We start from the raw sequence: 26,633 nt of genomic DNA, 5'->3' as shown, positions 1-26,633 counted from the left end.
TGCTCTTTGGCAATGATGTCCAAAAGCAATTAAAATTAAAGCTTTTATTATTGGGGAATATATTTGTGTAGCCCCCAAATCAAGATCATATAAAAATACTCAAACAAGATTCCTATTCTTGTCCTCATCCTTGCCCTTTCTTGTAGGTAACCATTTTTAAAAGTTTCTTTTATATTAATTAAGAGGTGAGAAAAACATTTTTTATTTTTTAATATAAATTTATTTATTTTAATTGGAGGTTAATTATTTACAATATTATATTGGTTTTGCCATACATCAACATGAATCCACCACAGGTATATACATGTTCCCCATCCTGAACCCCCCACCCTCCTCCCTCCCTGTACCATCCCTCTGAAAAACGTTTTTAAAAAGAATCAGATGGTAAATATTTTAGGCTTTATGGACAATTCAGCCTCTGTTGCAAGTATTTTAATTCTTTTGTTGTAGGATGAATGTACTTAAAGACAGTAATAGTAAGGAAGAGATCCTGTCTGTGTGCATATAAAACTGTTTATGTACACTGAAATTTGAATTAAAAAATTTTTCTCTATTATAAAATATTCTTATTTTGACTTTTTTAGCCATTAAAAATGAAAAAAATAATGCTTAGCTGTGGGTTGTTTTAAATCAGGCTGACATTACTTTGCCAACAAAGGTCCATCTAGTTAAGGCTATGGTTTCTCCAGTAGTCATGTATGGATGTGAGAGTGGAACTGTAGAGAAAGCTGAGCACCGAAGAATTGATGCTTTTGAACTGTGGTGTGGGAGAAGACTCTTGAGAGTCCCTTGGACTGCAAGGAGATCCAACCAGTCCATCCTAAAGGAGATCAGTCCTGCACGTTCATTGGAAGGACTGATGTTGAAGCTGAAACTCCAGTACTTTGGCCACCTGATGTGAAGAGCTGACTCATTTGAAAAGACCCTGATGCTGGGAAAGATTGAGGGCAGGTGCAGAAGGGGACAACAGAGGATGAGATTGTTGGATGGCATCACTGACTCAATGGACATGAGTTTGGGTAGACTCCAGGAGTTGGTGAGGGACAGGGAGGCCTGGCGTGCTGCAGTCAATGGGGTCGCAAAGAGTTGGACATGACTGAGTGACTAAACTGAACTGAACTGATTTTGCCCACTAGCAGTAGTTTATCAACCTGTGTTCTAGATTTTCTTTATGCAAATACAAGCAAATATGATTATATAGTTTTCTTTTTGCCCCTTTATGGACATTAAACAATTCTGGGTCACTCCAGAGCAAGCCTCTTATCTGTAATCTCTTCTTGGTGTTTATCTGCAGAAACTAAAAACACTAATTAGAAAAGATAAATTCCCTCTATATTCATTGCAGCGTTATTACAATAGCCAAGATATGGAAGCAACTTTAGTACCCATCAATAGAAAAAAAATGAATGAAAAAGATATGGTGTATAATACAATGGAATATTAGCCATAAAAAACAAGAACTCTTGGTATCTGAAACAGCATGGGTGGACCTGGAAGGCATTATACTATGTGAAATATGTCACATATAGAAAGATAAATACCGTATAATTTCATTTATAAATGAATCTGGGGTGGGGCTCATGTTCCAGTGTCCTATCTTTTGGCTTTTCATGCTGTTTCTGGGGTTCTCAAGGCGAGAATACTGAAATGGTTTGCCATTCCCTCCTTAGGTGGACCACATTTGGTCAGAGCTCTCCACAATGACCCCTCTGTCTTGGGTGGCCTTGCATGTCATGGCTTATAGCTTCACTGAGTTACACAAGGGTGTGATCTATGTGATCCTTTTGGTTAGTTTTCTGAGATTGTGGTTTTCATTCTGGAGACCATGGGATTGCAGTTTTTGCTTCTTCTGTTTGCCTTCTGATGGATGAGGATAAAAGGCATTGTGTGTGTGTGTGTGTGTGTGTGTGTGTGTGTGTGTGTGTGTGTGTGACATCATGTGACATCATGGACTGCAGCACACGGGGCTTCCCTGGCCTTCATTATCTGCCAGAGTTGCTCAAATTCATGTCCACTGAATCAGTGATGCTCTCTACCATCTCATCCTCTGCTATCCTCTTCTTCTTTTGCCTTTGTGTGTGTGACATCATGTGACATCATGGACTGCAGCACATGGAGCTTCCCTGTCCTTCATTATCTGCCAGAGTTGCTCAAATTCATGTCCACTGAGTCAGTGATGCTATCTACCATCTCATCCTCTGCTGTCCTCTTCTTCTTTTGCCTTCATTATTTCCTAGCATCAAGGTCTTTTCCAGTGAGTCAGGTCTTTGCATCAGATAGCCAAAGTATTGGAGCTTCATCTTCAGCATCAGTCCTTCCCATGAATATTCTGGGCTGATTTCCTTGAGGGTTGACTGGTTTGATCTCCTTACTGTCCAAGGAACTGCCAAGAGTCTTCTGCAGCACTATAATTTGAAAGCATCCATTCTTGGGCACTCAGCTTTCTTTATGATCCTGTTCTTACAAATCTACATGACTACTGGAAAAACCATAGCTTTGATTATATGGACCTTTGTTAGCAAAGAGATGTCTCTATTTTTTTATTTTATTTTTTTAAATTTTAAAATCTTTAATTCTTACATGTGTTCCCAAACATGAACCCCCCTCCCTCCTCCCTCCCCATAACATCTCTGTGGGTCATCCCCATGCACCAGCCCCAAGCATGCTGTATCCTGCGTCAGACATAGACTGGCGATTCAATTCTTACATGATAGTATACATGATAGAATGCCATTCTCCCAAATCATCCCACCCTCTCCCTCTCCCTCTGAGTCCAAAAGTCCATTATACACATCTGTGTCTTTTTTCCTGTCTTGCATACAGGGTCGTCATTGCCATCTTTCTAAATTCCATATATATGTGTTAGTATACTGTATTGGTGTTTTTCTTTCTGGCTTACTTCACTCTGTATAATCGGCTCCAGTTTCATCCATCTCATCAGAACTGAATCAAATTAATTCTTTTTAACGGCTGAGTAATACTCCATCGTGTATATGTACCACAGCTTTCTTTTCCATTCATCTGCTGATGGACATCTAGGTTGTTTCCATGTCCTGGCTATTATAAACAGTGCTGCGATGAACATTGGGGTACATGTGTCTCTTTCAATTCTGGTTTCCTCAGTGTGTATGCAAGCAGTTGCCATCCACAATGATTTTTAGAGCCCCAGAGAAAATCTGTCACTGTTTCCACTTTTTCTCCATCTATTTTCTATGAAGTAGTGGGATCAGATGGCATGATCTCAATGTTTTTAATGTTGAGCTTCAAGTCAGCTTTTCACTTTCCTCTTTCATCCACATTAAGAGGCTCTGTAGTTTCTCTTTGCTTTCTGCCATTAGAGTAGTATCATCTGGATATCTGAGGTTGTTGATATTTCTCCCAGCAATCTTGATTCCACCTTGTGATTCATCCAGCTCAGCATTTCATATGATGTACTCTGCATATAAGTTAAATAAATAGGGTGACAATATGCAGCCTTGATGTACTACTTTCTCAATTTTGAAACAGCCCATTGTTTCATGTAAGGTTCTAACTGTTATGCCTTGAACTGCATACAGGTTTCTCAGAGACAGATAATGTGGTCTGATATTCCCATCTCTTTAAGAATTTTCCCCTTACAGTTTGTTGTGATCCGCACAATCAAAGGCTTTAGCATAGTCAGTGAAGCAGAATAGATATTTTTCTGAACTTCCCTTGCTTTCTCTATGCTCCATCAAATGTTAACAATTTGATCTCTGGTTCCTCTACCTTTTCTAAATCCAGCTTGTACATTGGAAAGTTCTCAGTTCACATACTGCTGAAGCTTAGCTTGAAGGATTTTGAGCATAACCTTTCTAGGATGTGAAATGACCACAGTTGTACAGTAGTTGGAACATTCTTTGGCATTGCGCTTCTTTGGGATTGAAATGAAAACTGACCTTTCCAGTCCTGTGGCCACTGCTATATCTGACATATTTAGCATATCACTTTAACAGCATCAAATATTTGGATTCGAAATAGCTCAGCTGGCACTCCATCACCTCCACTAGCTTTGTTCATAGTAATGTTTCCTAAGGCCCACTTGACTTCACACTCCATGATGATGGCTCTAAGTAAGTGACCACACCATCATGGTTATCCAGGTCATTAAGAACCTTTTTCTTGTATAGTTCTTCTGTGTATTCTTGCCACCTCTTCTTAATGTCTTCTGCTTCTGTTAGGTCCTTGCCATTCTGTCCTTTATAAAGCCCATCCTTCCATGATAAATAGTGGGAGACTAATTCTATTCATAATGTAAGAAGAAGTGTTACAATGCAACTGTGTTGTTGTGGGGACCTATTTTATCACCTTTGCAAACAAATAATCTTACCATTTGTCAATCACAGATGCCCTAAAAGCCCTGAGGTGGGGGCAGACCTTTTTTGTTCCCTTTAGTTTTCCAGTAATTTTATAGAATATGATTCTGGTAGGTGCTCAGAAGCCTTTATTTGTTTTCTTCCTTCCCCTCTATTCTTCCTGACTCCTCATGGATGTCTGTTTCACGTTGCTGCCATGTCTGTGTTCAATGATTGTGAGAATCCGCCCCCCCCCCCCCCCCGCCCCCCCGTGTGTCCATTTATCCTGTGTTTCAGAGTGGAACATCTTCAAGGCAAAGACAAATGTATCTGTTATGCTTAACCTGATGGCCTTTTTGTGGTTTAGCTTCAATTTGTTAGGCTCTGAGACACATTTACTAAGTGAGGAGGGGTTACAAAAAAGTAGAATACCCTATCCTGTTATTTTGATAGTCACAATAGTTTGGTGTACTTTATATGAGCAGGAACAATGTACCAAGGACTGTGCTAAGAACATGACACACATTATCTGTAGTAATCCTCAACTACCCAACATATAATGATGAGGAAATGGAGATCAAGGGAGACTGAGTGACTTGTTCAGGGTAATAGACGCAGCAAATGGCAGAACTGAGACTTGAACCCTTGTTTCCATAATATCAAAATCTGTATATGACATTCTCCAGATATCTTTTCAAGTTAGATTCATAGTTGAAACTATAGAACCCGGTCTAGCTAGTTTAAGCACAGGGAAATTTATTAAAGGATATTAAGTAGCTCACAGAATCCCTGGGAATGCCAGAGGAGCCCAGGATCTAGTCCTTTTCTCACAGCTGATCACTTGCATCAAGCACAGAAATCTTGCGTCACAAATATTCACCTTAATAATTTATAATAATTCAACCCTTATCTTAAAAGAAGAGCCATGGGAACTTCCCTGGTGGTCCAGTGGATAAGACTTTGCACTCCCACTGCAGAGGACCTGGCTTCAATCCCCGGTCAGGGAACTAGATCCCAGGTGTCACAATGCCACAACTAAGAGTTTGTATGCTAGAACTAAAAAAAAAAAAGAAAAATCCCTCACGTCACAAGGAAGATTGAAGATCCCACATGCCAGAAGTAAGAACTGGCACAGCCAAAAAAATTAAAAAATTTAGGTCAATGAGGATTTCATGAAAGCCAAAGTCTTTAAAATTTGTATTAAAAATTCATGTGTCTAACTGAAAAAAAAAATGAAAGAAGAACATCAGCATAGGAGACAGACATCATGGAGAATATCTTCTTAATAAGGCTGTTTAGCACTCATGGGAGGAGGTCTGTGACTGCACTGATTTCAGAGATTTCCTCACAGGACACTGGTTCCAACTGCTAGAGAATAGGCTTTGAAATGTGAAGGTCTGTGCTGATAAGTGATGTCATATTTGGGCAAAGGAGTATGTGCTAATGAACCATGCAAAGCCCTAGTCACTAAAGTTGGGGTTTTACAGATGTGTTTTTATGGATCCTTATTTACCATGAACGTTTAGATGGTAATTGGAGCACAAATTGTCTGTTAAAATAGATATTTCAGCTTTCCCTGACCATCATAATCTTTTGGTAATCCCTCTTTGGGCCCTCTCCAGCTGTCTGCCCCTTATTCAGAGAGAGATCAACTTCCCTCTTGCTGTTGTGAGTGAAGGCTGAGTCTTAATGTGTGGCCACTTATGTCGTTTCTCAGCTTTCTAGTCAAAGAAGAGGCCAGATCACTTTATATGGTCACTGGCTTCTCCAATGTGGACAGCAACTCTTTTCATTCCTAGAGCCAACATTCCCACTGATGACAATGACATAAATAATAATAATTTTCAGTATTCAGTATGTGCCAGCAACTGTGCTAAATACTCTCTCTGCCTTGGCTCATTTAATCCTCACAAATGCTCAAGACAGGTATTGTTATTATAATCATTTTACAATTGAGGGAACTGAGAATCAGAGAGGAAAATAAACTTCCCTCATAGCTCAGTTGGTAAAGAATCTGCCTGCAATGCAGGAGACCTGGGTTCAATTTCTGGGTCAGGAAGATCCCTTGGAGAAGGAAATGGCAACCCACTTTAGTATTCTTGCCTGGAGAATCCCATGGGCAGAGGAGCCTGGCAGACTACAGTCCATGGGGTCACAAGAGTTGGACATGACTTAGCAACTAAAGAGAGAGAGAAGGTCACCCAGTTTGAACACCTAATGAAGCCAGAGTGCAGAGCCTGTACATTTAACTATCATGTCAGACTACTTCCCTTGACTAGAATTCTTGTGTATTGACTGTGAGGCAATGTCATCCAAATATTCTCCTGGCAGCTGGATGAAGCTTCTTGTAGCAGGAAAGGCAAATTCTCCTGAGAAATGGATGAATGTTGTACTCCACGGAAGACTATGTGGTCTGTCTGAATTGCTTGTGCCCCTGGGGCTCAAAGAGGAGGCTATGATTATTTTAGTTGAGAATTCACTTGATTTAAAACAAAATGCTTATGGGTTGAGTTCTCACTATTTTTAGTTCAACCCCGTTTTTATGGAAAGTTTAATCTAATTTAGTTAAATTATATAAAATGTTAGTAAAAGATGTTCTGGAAGTTAGAATGGAACATATGACCCAAGGGAGGTGGGTTAGTCATTAGGAATAGAGTGTCTGTCTGTGAGAGCTCTTCAACACTGGGCCATTGTATCATCTCTGGAAAATCCTCAGGACCAGCTCCATTTCTGTCTTCTGGAGGTGGCTTCGGTATGAGATTCTCTGTGGAAGACCTTGTGTTTTCTGTGATTCCTATTATTTGTTCTTTTAGTGTCTTTATTTGTTTTTTATGTCAAAGATATTCTAACCTCATAAAATGAGTTGGTTTATTTTCTCTGACTTTCTAAGTTCTGAAACCATTTCATAGGATTTGACTGTTACTGTAAAACATTTGAGTCTGGTGTCTTTTATGGGGGTAGTATTTCATTATTAGTTTCATTTTTAAAAGGAAATTAATTTGGGACTTTTATAATTCTTTTTGAGTAAATTTTGGTAATTTAAATTTTTCTTGAAAATTGTCCATTTCATTTAAGTTTTCACATATATTGGCATGGGTCATGTTTCCTAATTTTAAAAAATTGGAGTATAATTGATCTACAACACTGTGTAGTTATAGGTATAAATATTAATAAAATTACTTAAACAATTGTCTCAGTTCAAGTCCTCTGAGAAGCAGATACCAAGAGAGAAATTATATACGTATAAGGACTGCAAGGAGATCCAAGCAGTCCATTGTAAAGGAGATCAGCCTTGGGTGTTCTTTGGAAGGAATGATGCTAAAGCTGAAACTCCAGTACTTTGGCCACCTCATGCGAAGAGTTGACTCATTGGAAAAGCCTCTGATGCTGGGAGGAATTGGGGGCAGGAGGAGAAGGGGACAACAGAGGATGAGATGGCTGAATGACATCACTGACTCGATGGACGTGAGTTTGAGTGAACTCTGGGAGTTGGTGATGGACAGGGAGGCCTGGCGTGCTGCGATTCATGGGGTCGCAAAGAGTCAGACATGACTGAGCAACTGAACTGAACTGAACTGAAGGTTTATTTGGAGAAGCACTCATGAAACGTAAGGTGTAATGAACAGTAGGCATGGAGAGCCTTCAGACGGTGGTGTAGGTCCAACACTTGTGAAAGGAGTAGCAGAAGGAAAGAAAATTGGTCAGGAAGAGCTTCAGACCACTGTGTTCTGAGAAAGTCTTGATCAGGCTGTTGAGAGTCTTTAGGCAAATGTTCTTTGCTAGAGATATCTAGGAAGATGGCCTACCTCTGCTGCATCTTTTGTGCTTGGGAGCAGAAGGTCAGGGATAGGACTGGGGGCATGGCCTCAGTGAATGCTGTTGTGGATCTAAAGGTGTTGTCAGATAACTAGGCTTTTAGCAGTAGGTTTTCTTGAAGAGAGAGCTGAGTGGGACACCTTCATGTCTGCCAGTTATATCAGTTACATATTGCATTGATAAACTGGGGTACGTTCCCAAAATTTACAGCTGGTGTCAAGTAAATCAAGAAGCAGACTTTCCATTTCAGTGATATTTCCCTCTAAATATGAATCCTCTGATATCAAAGTACATTGTTTATAAGAATCCCCTCATCTCTTCCTTTCTAGACACATCTTTAACTATCTGACTTTTTTAGTTTCTGGAGTCTATTAAAGCTATGCCATTTTGGTAGCTAATACTTTTTCAAAATGCTTCAAATTTCTGTTCTGGCATGATTAGAAAGAACAATCTTGTGTATACTTTTCACTTGCACATAAATATTGATCAATCTAGAATGATAACTTTGTCTCTTGAATATATTTTAAAATTGTTCTTTCTCTCCATTCCCTAAGCTATTAGATTAGTTCATTTCTCTCCTCCTCATTTCCTGGGATTATTTTAGTAGCTTTTAGTCTTTTCTCTCGGAGAAGGCGATGGCACCCCACTCCAGTACTCTTGCCTGGAAAATCCCATGGACGGAGGAGCCTGGTAGGCTGCAGTCCATGGGGTCACTAAGAGTCGGACATGATTGAGCGACTTCACTTTCACTTTTCACTTTCATGCATTGGAGAAGGAAATGGCAACCCACTCCAGTGTTCTTGCCTGGAGAATCTCAGGGATAGGGCAGCCTGGTGGGCTGCCATCTATGGGGTCACACAGAGTCAGACACGACTGAAGCGACTTAGCAGCAGCAGCAGCAGCAGCAGCCATAGCAGTCTGTTCTCTCTTCTCTACAGATAAAGAACACAAATCTGACCCTTGTATAAAATTTTAATGGCTTAACTGTCTTAAGAAGAAAAAATTCCAAGCCTCCTAGCATGATAAGTGAGAAAGGCAGTTTATAGTTTAACCCTCCTCACCTTGCTAACCTATCACTTTCTTTTTTCTCCCCTGTGCTTCCTAGTCAAGAGGGTACTGAACCGTTTGACTACATGCCTGTGTAATACCCTTCTTTGTCTAGACTGGACTCTTTTGTGTCCACTTGACATACTGCTGTTAAAAATCTTGCCAGGCATGACATACTCTTCTCAGTTTTTCCAATTTCTTTTCAGAATTGATCACTTCATCTTTCGTATTACTACTGAATTTCCTAACAGTCTCCATGTTTTGTATTGTAATTATTTGTGCCCTTTTCCTCAAGGGCCCAGGCTGTATCTTATTTTTCTTTACAGCCTGTGTACCTAGCACACCTACCTTGCTTGGTCCATGAGAGGTGCTCATTAAATACTGGTGAACTGAGCCAAAATTGAGTTGCATTCTTTGTATTGTTTACAGTATCTACCACAGTTTCCTTGAACAAATATTTGCATTATGGGATGTAAATGAATAAAATGAGGATATGGATAAGGAACCATTTCCTTCTCCAGTGCATGAAAGGGAAAAGTGAAAGTGAAGTCGCTCAGTTGTGTCTGACTCTTCGCGACCCCATGGACTGCAGCCTACCAGGCTCCTCCATCCATGGGATTTTCCAGGCAAGAGTACTGGAGTGGGGTGCCATTGCCTTCTCCGATAAGGAACCATAAGAAACCTCAATTTTAATATTCGTTAACTGGATTTATTGTTGATGTTTAAATCTTATTATTTTCAGTACTTGAGCATAGTTGCCTTACTTGCCTTGCTAAGGGGTCAACACCATTCATATATGTATCACGTGTATGCTGCTGCTGCTGCTAAGTCACTTCACTTGTGTCTGACTCTGTGCGACCCCATAGACGGCAGCCCACCAGGCTCCCCCATCCCTGGGATTCTCCAGGCAAGAACACTGGAGTGGGTTGCCATTTCCTTCTCCAATGCATGAAAATGAAAAGTGAAAGGGAAGTCGTTCAGTCGTGTCTGACTCTTAGTGACCCCATGAACTGCAGCCTACCAGGCTCCTCCATCCATGGGATTTTCCAGGCAAGAGTACTGGAGTGGGCTGCCATGGCCTTCTCCAATCACATGTGTATATATAAGCATGATGATCCAACAGGCAAAAATTGAGGGCCTTGGTTATTTGGCAAGTATGACCCTAACATGATATCATTTTCATATAATATGTACCTTAATATTAGATTGTATCTGCAGAAAAATGTCACTAGTGATATGTGATTGCTCTTCATTAAAATTTTTGTGGGCCATCAGACTAACAAAAAAATAAATGCAGGTTCCTTGCTAGGTACCCCCTGGAGTCTATTCTCTACAAGTGTCACAGTGTGTTTATTTGTTCTTCCTTTCATTCATTTCATTAATTAATTCATATTTCAGCCTATCATAGTAAGTAAAAACTTTACGCCAGAAAAATAATAGTAGCAATAAGAATAGATGGCAGTTGTTGAGTGCTCATTCAGGTACCAAACTAGGTGGTTTAATCCTCAGAACAACTTTATGAGGTACTAAATATTATTTTCATTTTAAAAATGAAGAATTGCATGTTCAGAGAAATTAAGTGGTGGAGGAAGGATTTGAAGGCAGGGGTTAGTGCTTTGAAATAGCTCTATTTCATGATTGATTTCAGACTTACCTATTTCAGAATCATTTCCACCTATTCATCTGAAGATTGTTTATACTATTTATATTGCTGAGGTTTTATTTTTTTTTCCCACTCAATCCAGCAATCTGATGATACCAACTTCTAAATGAGATTAGTCAGTCAGTTCAGTTGCTCAGTCATGTTCGACTCTCTGCAAACCCATGGACTGCAGCACGCCAGGCTTCCCTGTCCATCACCAAATGCCGGGGCCTACTCAAACTCATATCCATAGTGTCCGTGATGCCATCTAACCATCTCATCCTATGTCGTCCCCTTTGTCTCCCACCTTCAATCTTTCCCAGGATCAGGGTCTTTTCCAATGAGTTGATTCTTTGCATCAGGTGGCCAAAAATATTGGAGTTTCACCTTCAACATCAAACCCTTCCAATGAATACTCAGGACTGATTTCCTTTGGGATGGATTGGTTGGATCTCCTTGTTGTCCAAGGGACTCTCAAGAGTCTTCTCCAACACCACAGTTCAAAAGCATCAATTCTTCAGCGCTCAAGTTTCTTTATAGTTCAACTCTCACATCCATACATGACTACTGGAAAAACCATAGCCTTGACTAGATGGACCTTTGTTGGCAAAGTAAGGTCTCTGTTTTTTAATATGCTATCTAGGTTGGTCATAGCTTTTATTCCAAGGAGTAAGCATCTTTTAATTTCATGGCTGCAGTCACCATCTGCAGTGATTTTGGAGCCCCCCAAAATAAAGTCTCTCACTGTTTCCATTGTTTCCCCCATCTATTTGCCATGAAGTGATGGGACCAGATGCCATGATCTTCGTTTTCTGAATGTTGAGTTTTAAGCCAACTGTTTCACTTTCTTCTTTCACTTGCATCAAGAGGCTCTTTAGTTCTTCTTTGCTTTCTGCCATAAGGGTGGTGGTATCTGCAAATCTGAGGTTTTGATATTTCTCCCAGCAATCTTGATTCCAGCTTATGCTTTTCCAGACTGGCATTTCTCATGATACACTCTGCATATAAGTTAAATAAGCAGGGTGACAGTATACAACCTTGACATACTCCTTTACCAATTTGGAACCAGTCTGTTGTTCCATGTCCAGTTCTAACTATCGCTTCCTGACCTGCATACAGATTTCTCAGGAGTCAGGTCAGGTGGTCTGGTATGCCCATCTCTTTAAGAATTTTACACAGTTTGCTGTAATCCACATAGTCAAAGGCTTTGGCATAGTCAATAAGGTGATTCTTTGGCATTGCCTTTCTTTGGGATTGGAATGAAAACTGACCTTTTCTAGTCCTGTGGCCACTGCTGAGTTTTGCAAATTTGCTGGCATATTGAGTGCAGCACTTTCACAGCATCATCTTTCAGGATTTGAAATAGCTCAACTGGAATTCCATCACCTCCACTAGCTTTGTTCATAGTGATGCTTCCAAAGGCCCACTTGACTTTGCATTCCAGGATGTCTGCTTTGCTGAGTGATCACACCATCATGGTTATCTGGGTCATGAAGATCTCTTTTGTATAGTTCTTCTGTGTATTCTTGCCACCTCTTATGAGATAATGGCATACAAAATTAAGTTCTGAATCATGCTCCTCTTTATTGGACAGCTAATGTATAGAGTTAGGACATTTGTAATTTAGCTCTTATTTTACCAAGAAGAATTATTTCTATTAAAAATGCTCAAGATTCTCCCTCAACATCTCCCAGTTTTCAACCAGCTAATGGTAAATTGGTGTGGTGGAGATGGTGTCTGCATTTAAATCAACAATGATTAAATAGTCTTGGGTGGATCTGTATGTGTATAACATTTATAAATGGCTTCCTCCTTTCCTGCTTCCCCCACCAAAAAAGCAAGAACCGAAAAACTTGTCACAATTTGGAATAGTTGCCAAGTCCCCAGGTGGGGCTTCCCAGGTGGCTCAGTAGGTAAAGAATCTGCAGTGGAGGAGACGCAGGAATCACGGGTTCAATTCTTGGTTTGGGAAGATTCTCTGGAGTAGGAAATGGCAACCCACTCTGGTATACTTGCCTGGAGAATTCCATGGACAGGAGCCTGGTGGGAGTTTGTCCATGGAGTTGCAAAGAATCAGACAAAACACAGCACAGATATATAGCATGCGAGTCATTTATTTTGCTTTTAATTAAGGTATACTACAATATGGGACTTCCCTGGTGGCTCAGATGGTAAAGCGTCTGCCTACAATGTGGGAGACCCATGTTCAAACCCTGGGTTGGGAAGATCTCCTGGAGAAGGAAATGGCACCTCACTCCAGTATCCTTGCCTGGAAAATCCCGTGGAGGGAGGAGGCTGGTAGGCTACAGTTCATGGTGTCACCAAAAGTTGGACACAACTGAGCAACTTCATACTACAATATAGCCTAAGGGGAACTCAAGTCAGACCTGTAGCAGCCTCATTTCCTCCCAGTAGGAGGCATGGCAAAGAATGTTTCTGAGGATAGATACTTCAGAAATACAGCAATGTTAATGTAGAAACTGCTGACTGAGGAGGGGAGAAGGGGCTGAGCTCTGTGTAAAGGCAGGGGCCAGGCCAATGTGTTAAGACTAATCAGAATAGATGATCTGATGATCTCCCAGAATATAAACACTCCCAAAACTTAATGGTTCTATTTATGTTGAAAGAAATCAAGAAACAAACTTTGTTATGTTATTTGGAATAAATCTGTGCAGATGGTAAGCAGAACCAGAAACTGTTTGAAGTTTCATGACAAGCAACGGGCATGCATAAATATGATAACCTTTTCTTTTTGAATGAGCTTGATTTTATCAACTTGTTTACCTATCTGTCACGATAGAGCATAAAACCTAAGCATTGTATAGACTGATATCTGAGAAATGTGTTCCTGGTAGCTGAGAAGCAATGAGAGGGTCATATATCAGTTTTCTGCTCTTTGTTAAATGCAGTAATAAACTAGTTTTTCAAAAATCACCTAACTGGTTGTCAAATAGAGTGTGACAGTGGACAGATTTATAGCAAGGAGTAGACATTGTCTGTGAAACAAATTGCTCTCTTGCACCAGTATTTCATGCCCTGTGCAGATAAATCAGGAACAATTTGTCACATTCTCAAAAATTCACTCCCATTAAGTTGTTAAACAAAGCAAGTAATTGCAGTACACAGTTTTCTGTTCTTTACTTTTCAACCGAAGGACACCATCTAGGCCTCTGACAAACCTAGAAGGTTACTGTAGCTGGAGCAGAACTGGTTAAATCTTATTCTGCCTTCCAAAAGGGAGCTAAAAGTAATTGCAAAATATTTCGTCCCCCTTGGCTCTGCGTGTAGATTTAAAATTAAATTGGTTCTGGTTAGCAAGCTAGAACAGGGCAACTAAATTGAATTTTCTGAGGAATGTTGTGAATCCTATATGAAAAACACACACACACATGAAGTTTGTATTTTTCCTGCTATTTTTTCTTTTATACTTTGCTCTCTCCTCTCCATTATAATCTTTCTATACTCTCCTCCCTGTTGGTAAGGCCAGTCTCAAGTATATCTCATTTGGAGTTTTATTTGCATTTTTACCCATTCATACTTCTCCAAAAGTTTGTTACTCATTTGTCACATGCTTTTCAAACACTCTTCCTCTCCTTCTTAAGTGTACATTTCTCTCCTTTCTCTTCTCACTTACACACTTTTCATGGAATGAGATTTTTATTAGCATTTTGTCAAGTTTGCACAGAGGAGAAACAAACACAGAAAGACCAGTGGCTGGAGCATGCAAAATATTAGGCTGTTTTTAAAGCATAATCACAGAGTTTTGGTGATGCTAATTTTCAGAGTTTATGTTGATGTTTTAAAGAAAATTCTAGAATTATCCCCTTAGAACTAAGTTTTCCCCCCTTCCTCTTATTTTTCTTTTTTCCATTTGATATTTTTTGTTTGTTTGTTTTTACTGTAAAGCTAGTTGCTTGCTTGTTGTAGAAAAAGTGTAAAATTCAGAAAAGTATTAAATTATATCAGAGTTTATTGGGATATATAGAATATAGAAGAAAAAAATAATCTTACCATTAAAGACAAAAACAATGAATTATCATATTTCCTTACAATGTTTTTGCTTTTTAGTATATAATGCTTTGCTGTTAAGATTATACTGTGTATTCTTTTGGTTATTGCCTTGACTTTGGAAAGTTTTATAATAGTTTTTTCCTCAATTGATCTTTGATATAGGGTCCTGCCTGGCCTTGGGATGAAGTCTACCACATACCTCCCTTCCATTATTTTCTGAATGTTTAGCTAGTAGGATATCTGGAAGGGATAAAATTGGCTTCATTTGGGCAGTGGATGGATGTCCATTTTCTAAGCTCTTCCTTCACCCTTGAGTGTAGAGGGTGAGTACCTTAGTGCTGCTACAGTTCAGATTTCTCAGTTTCCAATAGGGTGCTTTTTCACAGGATTTGGGCAGATTCTCTTATTAAGTATTCATTCTGCATATCAAAAGATACTAGATCAGACATACATCTGAAGTTATAGCAAATTGCTCAGTGTAGCTAACTTGGAGTAAGAAATGTTTGCTGTTTGACCTTTAGGTAACATATTGGAGCCATCTTAATTTTTATTTTATGCTTCCTTCCAGGAAGATAAATGCCCCAACTGATACTAAATTGTGTGGATTTGAGAGAATCATAGTGTTGTTTGTTTTGTTTATTTTGCCTCTTATTTTTGTTGAAGAAATAGCAATAGATCTCACAATACTGAAGCCCTCTAGTTTTACCTACTAAAATTTCATTTCCTTCACTGATCTTTTGAGAAAGGGGGGGGGGGGAATTAGCTATTTACTTTATCCCCCTCAATTATTTCTGGATTTGAGGCTCCACTAGTCATTCAGTATGGTACTTGCTGGCTTTTATTAAGACATCATGCCCTTCTTTTAAGTTCTTTAAAACTTTCCTTTCAAGAAGTATGTTTAAAAAGTTTTGAAGATCCATCTCAGATTCTCCCAGAGAAGGCTTTAATTTTCTTTATTTGCTCTGATTCAGGCATTTTCAAACCATGTGGGTAGCCAGTTGTCTACATCCCTGGGTTTTTTCAGTGGCATTTGGGTTGTTCATTTTGGAAAGTTTTAGACTAATTTTTCTCACAAATCAAATGTCTTTAGGGTGATATTTTACAGTATTTCAGAAGGAAACCAAAAACCAGAAATAGTTCAGTCTTCTCTTAGGTCAATTCTTTGTCAAAGTATTGTCAGGCCTGATTTGCCTCTACTGTGCACTAACTAAAGAGCCTTAATTGTTTATGTGTCTCTTACACCTTAAGAGCAGGAGCCAAATCCTAATCTTTGTACTGTCTCCTGTAGCTCCTAGCAAACAGTTTGGTAGTGGTCACCAAGTAAATTGCTGCCCCTAGAAAACAAAACCACATTATGTCTTGGTTGAAGAAATACAATCCAAGAGTAGAATGACATTTGGTGAGATCTTGTTTCCTCTCCAAGCCACTTCTATACCCAGTAGACTTATTTCTCATTGTTGTCTGATAATTTCCTCTCTTTCTCTCTCTTCTTTCTTGGCTAAGCTCTTCTTTTTTATGGTTTAATTCTTTCTTCTATTTCTGATTCTTCATATTCTGCATCACAAGGACTAGGAAAATATTTTCTTGTAGAGATAGAAATTTCTTTGGAATGACTGGTGGAAACTCAAATCCACAAAAAAATGAGACAAATAAACATCTAATAAATATTTTTCTCTTTCTCATATAATCATTGAGGAAAATGAAATTTTAGTAGGTGAAAATGAGAGTCCTGGTTCTGTTTTTTTCTACAGAAGTAATACACAAAACAATACAAAGAACACTGTAAATTTCTTAATCCCATACTGTTTACTATCAGTTGGGCCATTTATCTTCCCAGAGGGTGGTCACATGAAGCTAGCAGGCAAACTTAATACCTTTTAGTTAAGCACAGTTTTCTTAAAGGAAAATTCAGTGCTCATGCCTTAAGATTTTAAACAAAGTAACCTATATATTTTGCATTGAATTTGGTCTACTGGAAACATCACTGGATGATCAGCTGACCTGGGTTCAAGGTCTCTCTTCTGGGTCATTCTGAGTCTTAAATGTGGTAGTGATGTAGAAGCACTTTGCAAGCTACAAAGCAACACACTGACACTGAGTAATTACTATTTTTCTGGGCCTGTCCTTGGCAAATATTATCTATTACTATGTGTGAAGAGGCTTGAACTCTCCAAGGCAACTATCAGTCTTAGGCTTTCACTTAAGTATCTTAGATGTTTTGCATCCCCCTGTTTGCTATTGAATATTCTAAACACTTTTAAAGTAATTTTTAATTCCTAAAATAGGGTGATCTCTATCATATAAGTGTAACTACAGTGGTGAAAAGATCTTCAACAAACACTGGGTGGTTGTTGGGGATACAGGAGGGAAAGGAAGTAATAGTTTGTTGAACACCTACCATATGTCAGATACTATTTTTTACTTTTATACCATATCTCATGAAATTCTCCCAGTAACTCTGTGAAGCAGGTATTATTATCCAGACTGATTAGATAAGGAAAATGAGGTTCAGATCATTAATTCAAGATCACAAATGCTAGTAAGTAGCAGGATGAGAATTTAAACTGGATCTGTCTCCTGTCAAAGTCTCTCAACTGTTCTAGGATGCCTCTAATTTATACCAGGATGCCTGTTGCACTTGTGATATTAGTGTGGAATAATGTGCAGTTTTTAGGCCAGGCAGGGACAGAGCAATTCCAGTGACTGTTGTTAATCAACCAAGAAAAGAAACCTAAAGTGAGAGTTTTTTAAGGTTGAGAGCTGCTTCTCACTTCTCCGTCATCTTTTTTTTTTTTCTTCAAAAATTTTTGATTGAGAACTAGAAAGAGCTCTTAACTTTAGTTTGCAAACATTCAACCAATGTACTAGCATTAAAAACAATGCATAACATTCTACCTCCTTACTCTGGCCGTATTGGCCACATTGCCCTGAGACCTCAATTATGAATATATATGAACACAAATCCAATTACCCCTCAGAATTCTCTATGTTGATTTCTTACCTTACTGGCCATTTAAAACTCAAGTCTGGATTGCTATAGAAATTTGGGAAAATTTAAGCACAATTGTCATTTAAGCTTCTTTTCCCTCTCAGTTATACTCCTCCCACCCTAGGTGGGCCTCTGTAACCTTACTAATGACTGATGTAAATTACCCGATGATAAGTCTCATTTCCTTTGTCTTTTTTCCTTCTGCTTAATCTAGATCAGTTTGTGGACCAAACCTGGCATGTGACCTATTTTTATACTGTTCTGAAAGCTGCATGTAGTTTTTATATTTAAAGTGTTGGGAAAAAGAAGAAGTGACAGATCCTGACAGCCAAAGATATCTTACTATCTGGCTTTTTAGAGAAAAAAGTTTGCTGACCTTTGATCTAGTTTTCTAGCAGATTAATCTATGGAAAAAGCCCTCAGAGGTACCATGAGGTATGTGACGAATGGGACGGACAGTAGCCCTGGACTGTTAATTCTTGGCTTCCAGTCCCCGGTTAACCTTCCTTTGGCTGTTTCCTCATTTAGAAAAGGATGTGGAATAATATGATCTTTAAATTCTTCTTGTTTTAACGTTCTAACATTTGTGTGTTTTCTTTAACTTTAAAAATTATATTATTAATTTGTATGTAAGAGAAATGTTTTAATGTAATATAGAATATATATGTACGTATGTATGTGTGTGTATCTTTAAAAGTCAAGGTGAAACTTTTTGAGTCTTTTGCACACACATGTATACATACACATATAAATACATATTTACAGTATTTTCCAACTCAAAAATTTGTTGTAGACATCCTAACTTGTCAGTACATTAGAATATTTCATGTCTAAAAATGGCAGTGCAGTGGTCTATTAACACTCTAGGTGTGTACCATGGCAAATGGAAATTCTACACTTGTGCCTTGGAACAAAAAATTTTGAAAGCACTGATTTGGGCTATTTCCCAGTCTTAATAAAGAGAAAGGGCTAAGTTAATCCATATAAGTGAGAGTTATTGTTTCTTTTCAAAGTCTTCTCTTCCTCAAACACGCCATGCTTATTCTTGATCCTTGTTCATGTTATTCTGCCTTGCTTAAATGACCTGCTGTATTACCTCACATCTATCTGATTCTACTAGCTCTAATGTTTATCTTTTTTTTTTTTTCTGAGAACTTTCACATCCCATTGCTTAATCTTAATTTATTCTGTTTACAGAATTCCTACTTTTTTGGTCTCCTCTATCTTCTAGAAGTATGAGACTTACCTTTTTAAGGGAATGCATATATGAATGTTATTTCTGCCCCTAGTTTTTCCCAAATTATTTACTCAGAGTGGTTTCCTTTAAGTGAATAATAGTTTGGTTTCTTAAAGATATATAACAATATAAAAAATTTTATCCTGTTCAACAAAAAATTATAAAATCCTAGATTTTATTGACCAGGGGCATCAGTTGTTTTTCTGAATGCCTTTAGGCAAAAAAAAAAAAAAAGGTATCATTATCTCTATTTGACACAGATAGCAACAGAGGCTCCAAAAGATTCTATGATTGGTCAGAATCTACATCAACTAGCCATTCTTCCCATTGGATTAGAGAAAATTAAGCATATCCTTTCATTTTCTCAGATTCTAACACAACACACAAAGTATATATGTACCCAGAGGCAATAGTCTGGAGTGTGAGTTTTAGAGTCAGAAAATCCTGGGTTGGGATCCTTATTTTATCATTTTCTAGCTGTGTAACTTTAGACAAGTTACTTTATCTTTGTAAGTCTTGGGAATTTCTTTATCTATAAAATGGGCATAATAATAATTCTTCCTCATAACACTGTTATGAAGTTTAATTACTTACATATGCTGTATGACATGCTCAGCATAGCTCTTAACATAGAGTGAATTCAAATTTATTATTATATATGGTATTAAATGAATAATCTAACTTCATTACCAGTTATTCTAATATTCTATCACTTTTAATTATTGGCAAATCTTCTTTTATCTAATCTATATCCTCTGTACTAAACTTTTATTTTATAATCTTATATTGTTGGTTTTCTCCCTGTCAGTTGTATTGAAATAAATAATTCCAATTCCTATCTTTTACTCAGATGTTCTTTTGGCACCTCTGACTCTCCAGGTTTTCCATAGGTTGATAATTAGTTGTCAGGTACTCAATTGAAGACCAAGAATGGGGAGGAATTTGATAAACTTCTTAGTGTACTGGACTACCTAGGGACCTATGATATTACTAATATCATAATTTATTCACAGTGAAACTGCATGTGGTTCAATATTGCCTTGACTTGCTGGTTCGGTTTCTCACAAAGCAGATTCTGAGGTAGAGACTACCATGGACAGTTTTCTGAGAAGTGCTCTCAGTATCAACACTTTAGGGGGGAGGAAAGGAGTCAGAATTGGGCAGAGGGAGAGGGTGGTCTGCGGTAGCATTCCAAACAAATGCTCAGCAAACTCCACCAAAGCTCTGGAGCTGGGATGACCTTTCAGGATTCAGGTGAGGGAGTCAGAACTTCAGACCCTCACGTCGATCAACCGGTTATTGGCTGCAGGCGGAAGGACCTTGGAAGAAGCAGCTCTTTTCAACCAAGAACAGTTCTTGGAGAGGGCAGTTAGCTGAGGATTGTCAGCCGGTAGCACTCCCAGTAGCCAAGGAAATAAATTCTTCGGTCCTGAGGGGGGATTTGGTAGCAGCAATGTAGCGTCCATTACAGCATGTTTTGTACAGTTGTATCTAGTACCCTGTAGGGCATGTCTTCCTTTGTTTCTGTCAAATATCAGTTTTTTACTTTCAATTTCTATTTCCAGTTGTGTCCTTCTAGTCTTGGCTCAGAAACTCTATAGTGCATCTGAGCACAGCAAAAGGCTAAAAATCTAGGGCCAGTAACTCTCCACCTAATCCTCTCCAGCCTTTATTAAATAGTGCCATGTTGGCACTACTTATGGCAACCAATTGAAAAAAAAGTATTTATAACTAATTTTCTAATGCTAATCTAGGAGAGAAGCCTCCCCTGCCCCAATATGCCATGGCTGATAATACTGTCATTCCTATAGGCTAGAAGGATTTGGGCCTGAACATTTATGTAACATACAGGTTATGTAAATAAAACACCTCCCTTTTCCTAAGTTTAGTTCCCCCCCTTTCATCCATTAGTTGCTGGGCTCCAGTCAGAAGCACCTGTTAGGACCCATGATAAGTATTAAATAGGAATAAATGCAAACATTTAGCCCATATATGTGACTGATATTATTTGTGGTCTCTAATTATTCCATTCTCTTATTATACCCAGCTAAGTGAGAACTTGAGAACTTGAAATAATATATTAGACAGTAAAGAATTTTTTGGAAATATCTTACATTTGTATGCCATTAAGATTGAAACACACACAAACATACACACACACTTATATATATGAGTTGGGACATTGAAATATTAAATGTCAAATAGTACTATTAACTCTGTAATATTATTCTGTTATTTGAGATTATAACTTATTTGCCTGTCTTTAATACATATGATCTGTAGAGCTAGTTTGCCATTGTTATTATTTTTAATTTTGTCTTTATACAGATTTATTGGTTAACTTGTTCTTTAACTTATAATTTATTTGGTATATTTTTAAACAGAAAGGAAGTGTAGAAAATATACAGAGACTCCACAGGTTTCACCAGGAGCCAACATTATGTCAGGCAGTTCAATTGCTCAGTTGTAACCGACTCTTTGTGACCCCGTAGACTACAGCATGCCAGGCTTCCCTGTCAATCACCAACTCCCAGAACTTGCTCAAACTCATGTCTATCCAGTTGGTGATGCCATCCAACCATCTCATCCTCTGTCATCCCCTTCTCCTGCCTTCAATCTTTCCCAGCATCAGGGTCTTTTCCAATGAGTCATTTCTTTATGACAGGTAGCCAAAGTATTGGACCTTCAGCTTCAGCATCAGTCCTTCTAGTGAATATTCAGGATTGATTTCCTTTAGGATGGACTGATTTGATCTCTTTGCTGCCCAAGGAAGAGTCTTCTCCAACACCACAGTTCAAAAGCATCAATTTTTCGGTGTTCAGCTTTCTTTATAGTCCAACTCTCACATCCATACATGACTACTGGAAAAACTATAGCCTTGACTAGACGGAACTTTGTTGGCAAAGTAATGTCTCTGCTTTTTAATATGCTGTCTAGGTTGATCATAGCTTTTCTTCCAAGGAGCAAGTGTCTTTTAATTTCATGGTTGCAGCCACCATCTGCAGTGATATTGGAACCTAAGAAAATAAAGTTTGTCACTGTTTCCATTGTTTCCCCATCTATTTGCCATAAAGTGATGGGTCCGAATGCCAGGATCTTCATTTTTTGAATGGTTAGTTTTAAGCTAGTTTTTTTTCGGAAGGCAATGGCACCCCACTCCAGTACTCTTGCCTGGAAAATCCCATGGATGGAGGAGCCTGGTGGGCTGCAGTCCATGGGGTCTCAAAGAGTCGGACATGACTGAGCGACTTCCCTTTCACTTTTCACTTTCATGCATTGAGAAGGAAATGGCAACCCACTCCAGTGTTCTTGTCTGGAGACTCCCAGGGACAGCGGAGCCTGGTGGGCTGCCGTCTATGGGGTCGCACAGAATCGGACACGACTGAAGTGACTTAGCAGCAGCAGCAGCTTTCACTTTCATCAAGAGGCTCTTTAGTTCCTCTTCACTTAATTAAACTGACCAGAAAACATGCTGTTCTTATGTCTGTGCATGTAGCTTCTTAGTTCTTTGTTTCTGGGAGATTTGAAATACAGTAGAACTTTGTGCTTAAGTTATTCTGGGAGAGGAGATTTCCTCACTGAGATAAATTCACTTTTACGTGTTAAAAGAAAGTGTATGTGATTGATAAGAGTATGGCAAGCTCATAGCTCCCATTAAAATTCTTCCTCACTTTCAAAGTCCTGCCTTCAATACCATGTTTTCTACCCCACCTATGTTCAGTTCAAGCTTGCCATCCAGTTGGCCTTTATCTCTTCCAACCATGATCTAACCCTTTGTCCATGTTATTCTCCATCTCCTCAGTCAGTCTTGAAATCATTACGTTTCAAGATGTTTCCTTTTGTTCCAGAAACTATTAAAATTCCATCTGTTACTTTCAGTTATAAGAAAAATATCATATTATTTTTTGTCAGATCCTAGAGCGCATTACTTACTTTATCCTTACTAAATTGCAAAGAAAGTAGATGAAGCAATAATTATTTCCAAAATATTATTATCATGGTATACTAGAATATATAGTTTATAAAGTGTTTTCATATTATGTTTGCATATGATTATCACACAAACCTGGTAAAGTAGATGGCATTGTCTCCATTTTACTGGGTCTCAGGGTAATTAAGTGACTTGTTTAAGATTTCAAAGCTGTTAAACCTACTTCATTTAACCTAGGTTTTCTGGCTTTAAATGTAACAGCAAAGTCTTCTCTCCCTTAGCCCTTTTACTTGCTTCAGTTATGGTACATGTTGATTTATATATGAATTATCTGTTTATTTATCTGCCTCCCTTAATAGACTGCAAACATTTTGAGGGCAAGCACCAGGAGGTTTTTTTGACTTTATACCTTAAGTGCTTAACAGAGTGTCTGACATGACATAACTACTCAATAAATTTGTCAAATGAATTAATGGAATCAAGAAAGCCTCAAAAATTATTACAGTTCAAGCACAAAGGTGAAATAAAACTGAAAAAGAAATCTAAGGAGTAGTTTTCTAGGAATATATAAGACAGTTTAAGTGCCTCTGAAGCAAAAGACAAGGGAAAGAGTTGGTGAGACCACTTATTGACCAGAGAGCTAATGAGGCATAGGGCAGAGAAGAGACCAGAGAGAGACTGGATAAGTTTTGACATGATTTTCAATTTTTTACAGCTTTGTTGAGGTATAATTTATATACCATACAATTCACTTATTGAAACTGTAAAATTCATTGACTTTTAGAACAATTACAAAGGATGTATCTATCACCACCATCAATTTTAGAACATTTTTACTGTTTCCAATCCTGCCAAAACCCTGAACTCATTAGCCATCACCCCAAACACTCATCTCCTCTAGCCTTCGGGAATAACTAACTTTCTGTGTCTATAGTTTTACACTTTCTGGGCATTTCATATAAATGGAATTATACAATAAGTGGCCTTTTGAGATTGTGTTTATTTAGCATAAAACATTCAAATTTCATCCATGTTTTAGTATGTGTTGATACTTCATTCCTTTTTATGACTGAATAATATTCTGTTATATGAATATATCACATTTGTTTATCCATACACCAGTTGATGAACATTTAGGTTGTTTCCACCTTTTAGCTATTATAAATAATGTTATTATGAAGATTGTGTTCAAGTTTTTATATGAGCATATGTTTTTATTTCTCTTGGGTGTATATCCAAGAGTAGAATGATCAAGTCACATAATTACTCTTTGTTTAACTGAGGAACTGTGTGCCTGTTTTCCAAAGTGGCAACACTATTTTACATTTTGTCCAGCAGTGCATGCGAGTTACAGTTTCTTTATATCCTTTCCAGTATTTGCTATTGTCATCTTTTAATTAGCCTTTTTTTAAAAAAAATTAGGGACTATTATTATGGACTGTGCTAAAAAGATTAGGGAAGAGAATCTTGCCATGTGCTTGGTATTTATGCATGCTAAGTCATTTCAGTCATGTCTGACTCTTTGCAACCCTATGAACTGTAGTGCATCAGGCTTCTCTGTCCAAGGGATTCTCCAGGCAAGAATATTGGAGTGGGTTGCTATGCCCTCCTCCAGGGGATTTTCCCAACCCAGGGACCGAACTTGTATCTCTTACCTCCCCTGCACTGGCAGGCAGGTTCTTTACCACTAGCACCATATAGGAAGCCCAGGGATATGTAGGATTACCAATGTTGTTTGAATATGTAAGAAGCAATCAGAATTATAGAGTATTTTTTTCTGATATTTAAAAGATTACTTAACTACTGGGGCTTTTTTCAACATTTTGTTATGAAAATTTCATAGACCCAGGTTGACAGAATTTTGCAGACTTCCCCAGTGGCTCAGAAGGTAGAGAATCTGCCTGCAGTGCAGGAGGCACAAGAGATATGGGTTCAATCCTTGAGTTAGGAAAATCCCCTGGAGAAGGGAATGGCAACCCACTCTGGTATTCTAGCTTGGAGAATCCTTTGGACAGAGGAGTCTGGTGTGCTGCAGTCCATGGGGCCACAAAGAGTTGGACATGACTGAGCGACTGTTCCAGAGAAATGTCTGCTTCTGCTTTATTGACTATGCCAAAGCCTTTGACTGTGTGATTCACAGCTAATTGTAGAAGATTCTTCAAGAGACGGGGATACCAGACAACCTCACCTGCCTCCTGAGAAATTTGTATGCAGGTTAAGAAGCAACAGTTAGAACCAAACATGGAACGACATGGTTTCAATTGGGAAAGGAATACATCAAGGCTATATATTGTCACCCTGCTTATTTAACTTATATGCAGAGTGCATTATGTAAAATGCCAGGCTGGATGAAGCACAAGCTGGAATCAAGATTGCCAGGAGAAATATTTAATAACCTTAGATATGCAAATGACACCACCCTTATGGCACAAAGTGAAGAGGAACTGAAGAGCCTCTTGATGAAAGTGAGAGGAGAGTGAAAAAGCTGGCTTAAAACTCAACATTCAAAAAACAAAGATCATGGCATCTGGTCTCATCACTTCATGGCAAACAGATGGGGAAACAATAGAAACAGTGACAAACTTTATTCTCTGGGGCTCCAAAATCACTGCAAATGGTGACTGCAGCCATGCAGGTAAGACGCTGCTCCTTGGAAGAAAAGCTATGACCATCTTAGACAGCATATTAAAAAGCAGAGACATTACTTTGCCAACAAATACCTGTCTAGTCAGAGCTATGGTTTTTCCAGTAGTCATGTATGGATGTGAGAGTTGGACTATAAAGAAAGCTGAGCACCGAAGAATTGATGCTTTTGAACCGTGGTGTTGGAGAAGACTCTTGAGAGTCCCTTGGACTGCAAGGAGATCCAACCAGTCCATCCTAAAGGAGACAAGTCCTGGGTGTTCATTGGAAGGACTGATGCTGAAGCTCCAATACTTCGGCTACCTGTCATGAAGAACTGACTCATTGGAAAAGTCCCTGATGCTGAGAAAGATTAAAGGCAGGAGGAGAAGGGGATGACAGAGGATGAGATGGTTGGATGGTATCACCAACTCGATAGACAGGAGTTTGAGTGAGCTCTGGAAGTTGGTGATTGACAGGGAAGCCTGGAGTGCTGCAGTCCATGAGGTTGCAGAGATAGACATGACTGAGCAACTGAACTGAACTGAGCTACTATCACTTTCACTTTCTTTGCCAGAATTTTATAGTGAACCCTCATACTCACCACATAGATTCTACCATGAACACTTTTGTATAGTTTCTTTCTCACCTTTCTATCCATGCGTCCATCCATTTATCCTTCTTTTTTTGGGTGCATTTTAGCAGAAATCAGTATAATTAATCCCTAAATGTGTGAGCATGTATATCATTAACTAAAGTTTATCATTTGTATATAGAGTTTTCTTTGATGTCATAAAAATTTGCATCTAATGGAATGTGCAAATAATAAGGATTTATTGACTGAGTTTTAACAAATGCATACATATGGGTAATCTGGGTTATAGGGTTTTAAGTTAGAAAAGAGCTTGGAGAGCTTTAGATTATCCCTCCTCCCATTTTACATATAGGAAAACTGATGTCCAAAGAAGGGAAATAACTTGGTCAAAATCAAGGGAGAAATAGTACATCAGCTTAGTATACTTTGA

The 26,633-nt window shown here is 38.5% G+C and overlaps 1 protein-coding gene and 1 non-coding gene across 2 annotated transcripts in view; both read left to right on the top strand.

The window, feature by feature from the left end:
• HPSE2 (heparanase 2 (inactive)) overlaps positions 1-26,633 on the top strand; it is a 688,998-nt gene that overhangs the window by 229,551 nt on the left and 432,814 nt on the right. The window lies entirely within an intron of this gene.
• Positions 5,248-5,320, top strand: TRNAG-CCC (transfer RNA glycine (anticodon CCC)). The gene has a single exon. It is a non-coding gene; the product is annotated as a tRNA-Gly (tRNA).

Source organism: Budorcas taxicolor, chromosome 23 (assembly GCF_023091745.1).
Source record: "Budorcas taxicolor isolate Tak-1 chromosome 23, Takin1.1, whole genome shotgun sequence".
Lineage (NCBI taxonomy): Eukaryota > Metazoa > Chordata > Mammalia > Artiodactyla > Bovidae > Budorcas > Budorcas taxicolor.
The sequence above is the reverse complement of the archived record's forward strand: the minus strand, read 5'-3'. Positions and strand labels throughout refer to the sequence as shown.